The sequence below is a fragment of the Henckelia pumila genome, chromosome 3, assembly GCF_033568475.1.
Source record: "Henckelia pumila isolate YLH828 chromosome 3, ASM3356847v2, whole genome shotgun sequence".
NCBI classification, from domain to species: Eukaryota; Viridiplantae; Streptophyta; class Magnoliopsida; order Lamiales; family Gesneriaceae; genus Henckelia; species Henckelia pumila.
Genome location: NC_133122.1, coordinates 141,293,927 through 141,301,990, shown reverse-complemented (window position 1 = coordinate 141,301,990; position 8,064 = coordinate 141,293,927).

Here is an 8,064-nt window from a genome sequence, read left to right as displayed (position 1 = left end):
TTTTTATTTCAGAATTATTCATGAATATTTCGAATTCTATGGGAGTTTTGGTTGCTTGTTGCATAATTTGGTGGACACATGGTCATACTCACGTTTTTTAACCAACATGGTTCGGTCCAGAGGTTGTGGCTCGGTCAAGGGGTGTCCTAGGGTGCCTAGGGTCGAGCTGGGTCCAGTGGTTCGAGCCATGCATGGCCAGGAGAGGAGCTGGTTCAGAACAGGTCCTAGGGTGCGCAGGTTGAGCGATGTTGGGAGATTGGGTTGTTCTCGGTCCATAAGGCGTGTTTTAGACTGATTCCAGTTGGGTTAGAACCACAAGACATAGGGGAAGGTAATCCAAGTTGTGCTCCGGCCAGTGGTGGCCGGAGCTGGGCGGCCGAACGGTCGGAAGTCCGGCGTCGCGCGCAGGACGCGAGCAGATTAAGGGATAGATGGTTTTGCTTCGTTCTCCTTCGTTAGGGATCGGTTTGGGCTGGTTTTTAGCTTGTTGGAAACGTCTTGAAGAGGGCTAGGGGTAGGTGGTGGTTCTCCGGCCAGGGAACGGCCGGAGCACGGCGGCAGCAGCCCCGGAAAGCTGCTGCTCGCACGGCCGAAGGTAAGGAGAGGAGGGGGGATCGGGTTGGGGGTTCTGGGTGGTTCCGGGTCGGGTCAGGGTAGTGGGTCGGGTCAGTAGGGTCTAGGGTCGGGTCAGGTAGGTCCGGGTCCGGGCTAGGTGGGCCGGGCTTGAGTATTTTAATTTTAAAATGTTTAATGTTTTAATGGGTTTTTGGGCCATTTAATTAGAAATAAAATTATTTGGGCTTCCAAATAATTTTATTTGGGCTTTCAAAATTATTTTTAAGTTAGCCCAATGATTTTTATGGGCTCGTAGGCCCACAGGAATTTTTGGGCCAGTCAGTGGATTTTGGGCCAGTCTAGAGTTTTATTGGGCTTAAGTTAAGTAATTGGGCTTAAATATTTTATTTAGGTCAAGTTAAGTTTAATTAAGTTATTTGGGCTAAAATATGATTATTGGATTTTATTTAAGTTTAATGGGCTTAGAGTGAGTGATCAGCAGTCTGGACCAATCCATGAAAATAAATTAAGTCCGGAATATATATTTAATTATTTTTATGCATGAAGTCTATTTTAAGTAAAAGTATATTTATTATTAAAATTAATTAAATATATATTACGGACAAATTTTCAGTGCATGCATACATGAAATATTTTATGATGTGTTTATGATTAAGAATTGAGCATGAAAAATATTTTTATGGAAATTGAAGTGATGTGACAGCATAGAAGTGGTTTTACCACTGACACAGAGGTAGTTTTACTACCGGCATAGAAGTGGTTTTACCACTGGCACAGAGGTAGTTTACTACCAGCATAGAGGTGGATTTATCCACCGCCACGTACGATGGTTTCTAGACTGATCAGTCGGCACGGTTATTAGTCACATTCATGGATATGACCATACTCAGTTTTTATGATTATGACATGCTCAATTATGTTATGTATGATTAGTTATGATGTATGTACGACTAATGATGAATAATTTTTATGATGCATTTATTTTAAGATCATGCATGCATGTCCACGTAAGTTATATGTATTAGTATGATTATGTGATGCATTATTTTAAACCTCGTTATCAAGGATTAGACATGTTGAGCCTCTAGGCTCACTACGCTTATATGGTGCAGATGAGTATGATGATGTCTATGTAGCTCCTACCGGTGGCGAGGACGTATGAGCGAGCATGGCAGTGGACCCCGTGACCGTCGCAGTTATTTAGATTATTGCATTGAGTTTTGAAACATGATTTATTTTATTATTGTTTCCGCGTATGAGATTTTTCAGCAGTATTGTTTATTATTTTAAATTGATGCATGAAACATTTTTAAGGATTTATTTATTTAATATTTTTTTTAGGTTACTTAAGAAAAGTATGTTATTTTTATATACATATATGTATGGGCGTATATGTATAGTATATAGCATAAAAAAAAAGTTTTTCCGCATTTATTAGTAGTTGGGCGTTTCAATTGGTATCAAAGCACGGTCCTCGGAGGGTGTCCATCTGCCACGTGAAGCTCAGAAATCCTGCTACTGGTCTGTAAGTTTTAAATGTTTTAATAAGATTTAGAAGGAACATATGTATTAATTTTAAGTATTTCATGTTCAGTAAGACTTTTGAAACCCTTAGTTATGCATTGCGATTTACGTAAAGAAATATGTGTTGGTACAGAATGCCTCCCAGACAGATTCCGTCGAATTTCGAGGCAAAATTCAATTTAAGGGGGGGAGAATTGTAACACCCGGAATTTTAATACGTAAATTCGCATGCATAATTAGGAGAAATTAATTTTTAAAATAAGGGTTAAATGAATTTATGTGTTATTATGTGATTTATATGCATGATTTAATTTATTTTTTTAAGCATTTAACCCATAATTAGTGATTTTTATGATTTTTAGTATTTTAGATATTTGATCGCGTAGACGGGACCGTGGACGGACGAGGTGACAACTTTCCACCCAAATGATTTTATGAGCCTTTTTAGAGCCCTAAAATATTATTTTGAGTTTTATTATCTCAAAATTTTTAGTATTTGATTTTATATAATTTTAGGAGTCCTTTTTATCCAAAATTAGCCAAGATAATGACTTTTAATCACTTTTAAAAATTCCCTTAATTTTAATTTCGGGATTTATGCTTTTACATTAGATTATTATTATTATGAGGACTTTTAAATAAAGTTTTGTTGGTATATTATCTTTATGTTGATTTTTATTATTTATTTAAATCATTATCTATTCTATTTAAACCAAAACAAATCAATTTCTACCCTACACAAATCCTTATCAGCCGACAACTCCCTTAGCTGCCTCCAACCTTTCTCCATCATCTTCTTCACGCCCCACAGCAGATTTCAGCCTCCATAGCCGATTTATTCAAGAAAAATTCGACCGTCGTCCCGGAGTCGTTCACGCGGTCTAGCTTCGTTTTAAAAATCAAAGGCATGTCTAAAACTTTTATTTGACCACCATATAAGCTACTATTCATGCATGATATTTTTATTTCAGAATTATTCATGAATATTTCGAATTCTATGGGAGTTTTGGTTGCTTGTTGCATAATTTGGTGGACACATGGTCATACTCACGTTTTTTAACCAACATGGTTCGGTCCAGAGGTTGTGGCTCGGTCAAGGGGTGTCCTAGGGTGCCTAGGGTCGAGCTGGGTCCAGTGGTTCGAGCCATGCATGGCCAGGAGAGGAGCTGGTTCAGAACAGGTCCTAGGGTGCGCAGGTTGAGCGATGTTGGGAGATTGGGTTGTTCTCGGTCCATAAGGCGTGTTTTAGACTGATTCCAGTTGGGTTAGAACCACAAGACATAGGGGAAGGTAATCCAAGTTGTGCTCCGGCCAGTGGTGGCCGGAGCTGGGCGGCCGAACGGTCGGAAGTCCGGCGTCGCGCGCAGGACGCGAGCAGATTAAGGGATAGATGGTTTTGCTTCGTTCTCCTCCGTTAGGGATCGGTTTGGGCTGGTTTTTAGCTTGTTGGAAACGTCTTGAAGAGGGCTAGGGGTAGGTGGTGGTTCTCCGGCCAGGGAACGGCCGGAGCATGGCGGCAGCAGCCCCGGAAAGCTGCTGCTCGCATGGCCGAAGGTAAGGAGAGGAGGGGGGATCGGGTTGGGGGTTCTGGGTGGTTCCGGGTCGGGTCAGGGTAGTGGGTCGGGTCAGTAGGGTCTAGGGTCGGGTCAGGTAGGTCCGGGTCCGGGCTAGGTGGGCCGGGCTCGAGTATTTTAATTTTAAAATGTTTAATGTTTTAATGGATTTTTGGGCCATTTAATTAGAAATAAAATTATTTGGGCTTCCAAATAATTTTATTTGGACTTTCAAAATTATTTTTAAGTTAGCCCAATGATTTTTATGGGCTCGTAGGCCCACAGGAATTTTTGGGCCAGTCAGTGGATTTTGGGCCAGTCTAGAGTTTTATTGGGCTTAAGTTAAGTAATTGGGCTTAAATATTTTATTTAGGTCAAGTTAAGTTTAATTAAGTTATTTGGGCTAAAATATGATTATTGGATTTTATTTAAGTTTAATGGGCTTAGAGTGAGTGATCAGCAGTCTGGACCAATCCATGAAAATAAATTAAGTCCGGAATATATATTTAATTATTTTTATGCATGAAGTCTATTTTAAGTAAAAGTATATTTATTATTAAAATTAATTAAATATATATTACGGACAAATTTTCAGTGCATGCATACATGAAATATTTTATGATGGGTTTATGATTAAGAATTGAGCATGAAAAATATTTTTATGGAAATTGAAGTGATGTGACAGCATAGAAGTGGTTTTACCACTGACACAGAGGTAGTTTTACTACCGGCATAGAAGTGGTTTTACCACTGGCACAGAGGTAGTTTACTACCAGCATAGAGGTGGATTTATCCACCGCCACGTACGATGGTTTCTAGACTGATCAGTCGGCACGGTTATTAGTCACATTCATGGATATGACCATACTCAGTTTTTATGATTATGACATGCTCAATTATGTTATGTATGATTAGTTATGATGTATGTACGACTAATGATGAATAATTTTTATGATGCATTTATTTTAAGATCATGTATGCATGTCCACGTAAGTTATATGTATTAGTATGAGTATGTGATGCATTATTTTAAACCTCGTTATCAAGGATTAGACATGTTGAGCCTCTAGGCTCACTACGCTTATATGGTGCAGATGAGTATGATGATGTCTATGTAGCTCCTACCGGTGGCGAGGACGTATGAGCGAGCATGGCAGTGGACCCCGTGACCGTCGCAGTTATTTAGATTATTGCATTGAGTTTTGAAACATGATTTATTTTATTATTGTTTCCGCGTATGAGATTTTTCAGCAGTATTGTTTATTATTTTAAATTGATGCATGAAACATTTTAAGGATTTATTTATTTAATATTTTTTTTAGGTTACTTAAGAAAAGTATGTTATTTTTATATACATATATGTATGGGCGTATATGTATAGTATATAGCATAAAAAAAAAGTTTTTCCGCATTTATTAGTAGTTGGGCGTTTCAGCTATCTAGTGATACCCAGTTTCCTAAGCTTTAGGTGCATGGCTTGTTGGCCCGATTTCTGGCAGCCGGCCGTTCCGTCGCTCCTCGCCGTCTCCAACCATCTCTAACTCATTAACTCTAAAAAATTTATACTAAAAAAAATATTCTCAAAATATTCTCTATTATTTTATTTATTCACAACAACTAATTTATTCCACAAAATATTTTTAAACATCATAATTAAAATATCAATAATACCTAAAATAATTTCCATATAGATATTCATTAGAAATATTAATGAATTAAAATTTTAAATTAAATACATTTTACGAGAATTGAAATTTTAAATTTTAATTTCATTATTTTAAATACTTAAACTTATTAATTAAAAAAAATTAAAATCACACATGAAAATAATCTTTATAAATCAAAACTTAAATTTAGTTTATTATTGAATAAATAAAATTTTAAAATAAACAGTTAAAATTTACGTAATAATATAATTAAATTATGAATAAATAATCTTAATATTTATTATAATAAAAAATTAGAAAAAAAAATGATGGTGGGGGATAGCGTAGCTACAGTATTGCACCAAACTGTAGCATTATGATAGTTATTATGCAAGTAAGAGTGACGCATGAGACATGGATCTTTTTAGCACTTTAATTAGGCTCATGATGATTAAATGCACTTGGAAATCCACTTTATCATAATTGGTAGTTTATCTAGCTATTCCGAGTTTCTTTCACTACAAAATAATTTGGCGAATTGCGACGGTTTTATCATTGTGGCAAAAAAATTGTCACGGTTGTTTAAACTGTCGCATTTTGCAACGGTTATTTTAAACCGGGGCAACATTCCGCCACGGTTTGTAATTAACCATCGCAAATTGCGACGCTTGATTAAAACCGTGAAAATTTTTTGCCACGTTTATTACAACTTTTTTACAACTGTTGCAATATTTCGCAACGGTTAGTTAATATTCTACGCGTCAACCACACGTTAACGCATCCATTATGTGTCGTATTTATTGCACGCATCTCTTTATATTGCAACTGTTTTTCATAAACCATGGCAAAAAATTCACCTATATATTCATTCGCCCACTGATCTATTTGTACGTAATTTGCATACGAATTTGATATATAAAAGGAGTCTCTGACACTTCATATAATATAGAGTTATTTGCACCAAACATCCATGTGAAATATTGAAAATGCACACTTCTCCCCTGTGAAATTTTAATAGGCATATTCAACCCTAACCTTTTAAAAAATTAGCACACTCGCCCCATCAGATGAGTGATTGTTGCGCACGCGCCCCTCATGCGATTGGGCAAAGATTTTGATATTTTTTTTACACCAAATACCCCTGTAAAATATTAAAAATGCATATTTGACCCCTGTAAAAATAATTTTTAAATCTATTCAACCCATAATACACAATTTTTATTAAAATCTAATTATAAAATATTTAGCAAACACTTTTCGTTTATTAATATTATTTTTAATTTTAAATTTATTATGATTATATAATTATTTTCCAAAAAATATTATTTTTTTGAGAGATTTAAAAAGTACCAAAATATTAAATCAAAATGATAATTTCATGCATATTACTTTTCAATTTAGGATTATAGATTTTTGAACTAAAATCTAAATTTTTTAAAATGCATTGCAGGATTTGCATTAAATAATAATACACAATATTTATTAAGATCTAATTATAAAATATTTTTCAAACATTTTTAATTTTATTTAATTTTATTTTTTATTTTAAATTTATAATTTTTAATTAATTTATTTTTTAAAAAAATTATTACTTTATCTCGTTATCATTATTTTTATCAAATCACTTCGTGTTTTCAACTTCTCCATTAAACATGATTCATAAATAAGAATTTAAATATCTAAAAATACCAAAATATTGAACCAAATGATAAGTTCATGAATGTTGCTTTTTCAAATTAGAATTATATAAGCATGTTATTTTTTTATTATTTATTACAAATTATGCAATGCATATTCTCGAAAAATTTTAATTTTGGTTCAATAATATATAGTCCTAAATTAAAAAGCAATATGTTTGAACTTATCGGTTTAGTTTAATATTTTGGTACTTGAAATTATTTAAATACTTGTTTATGAATGCATGTTTAATGGAAAAGTTGGAAATACGAAGTGAGTTTAATAAAATAATGATAATATTATAAAGTAATAATATTTTTTAGAAAATAATTAATTAATGATAATATATTTAAAATAAAAAATAAAAATTAATAAAACAAAAAATGTTTGCTAAATATTTATAATTGGATTTTATTAAAAATTGTGTATTATTAGTTGAATAGATTTAAAAATTATTTTTACAGGGGTCAAAAATACATTTTTAATATTTCACAGGGGTATTTGGTGCAAAAAAAATATCAAAATATTTGTCCAGTTGCATGAGGGGCGCGTGCACAACAATCACTCATCAGATGGGGCGAGTGTGCTAATTTTTTAAAAGGTTAGGGTTGAATATACCTATTAAAATTTCACAGGGAAGAAGTGTGCATTTTCAATATTTCACATGGGTGTTTGGTGCAAATAACTCTTATAATATATAATATCATGTTATTATATAAAAGGAGTCTCTGATACCTCATTATAATAACGTGATGTGGTTGTATTATTTTATTATGTAGTCATTTTTTATTTTTTACATTCTTAATACATAATATCATGTTGCTATATAAAGGGAGTCTCTGACACCTCATTTAAATAATGTGGTATGATTATATTATTTTACTATGTAGTCATTTTTATTGTATAGATATTTAATATATAATATCATGTTATTATATCAAAGGAGTCTCTGACACCTCACTATATTATTTTACTACGTACTCATTTTTATTGTATATAATAAGTTAATATATAATATCATTTTATTATCTAAAATTAGTCTCTGACATCTCATTATAATAACGTGATGTGATTGTATTATTTGACTG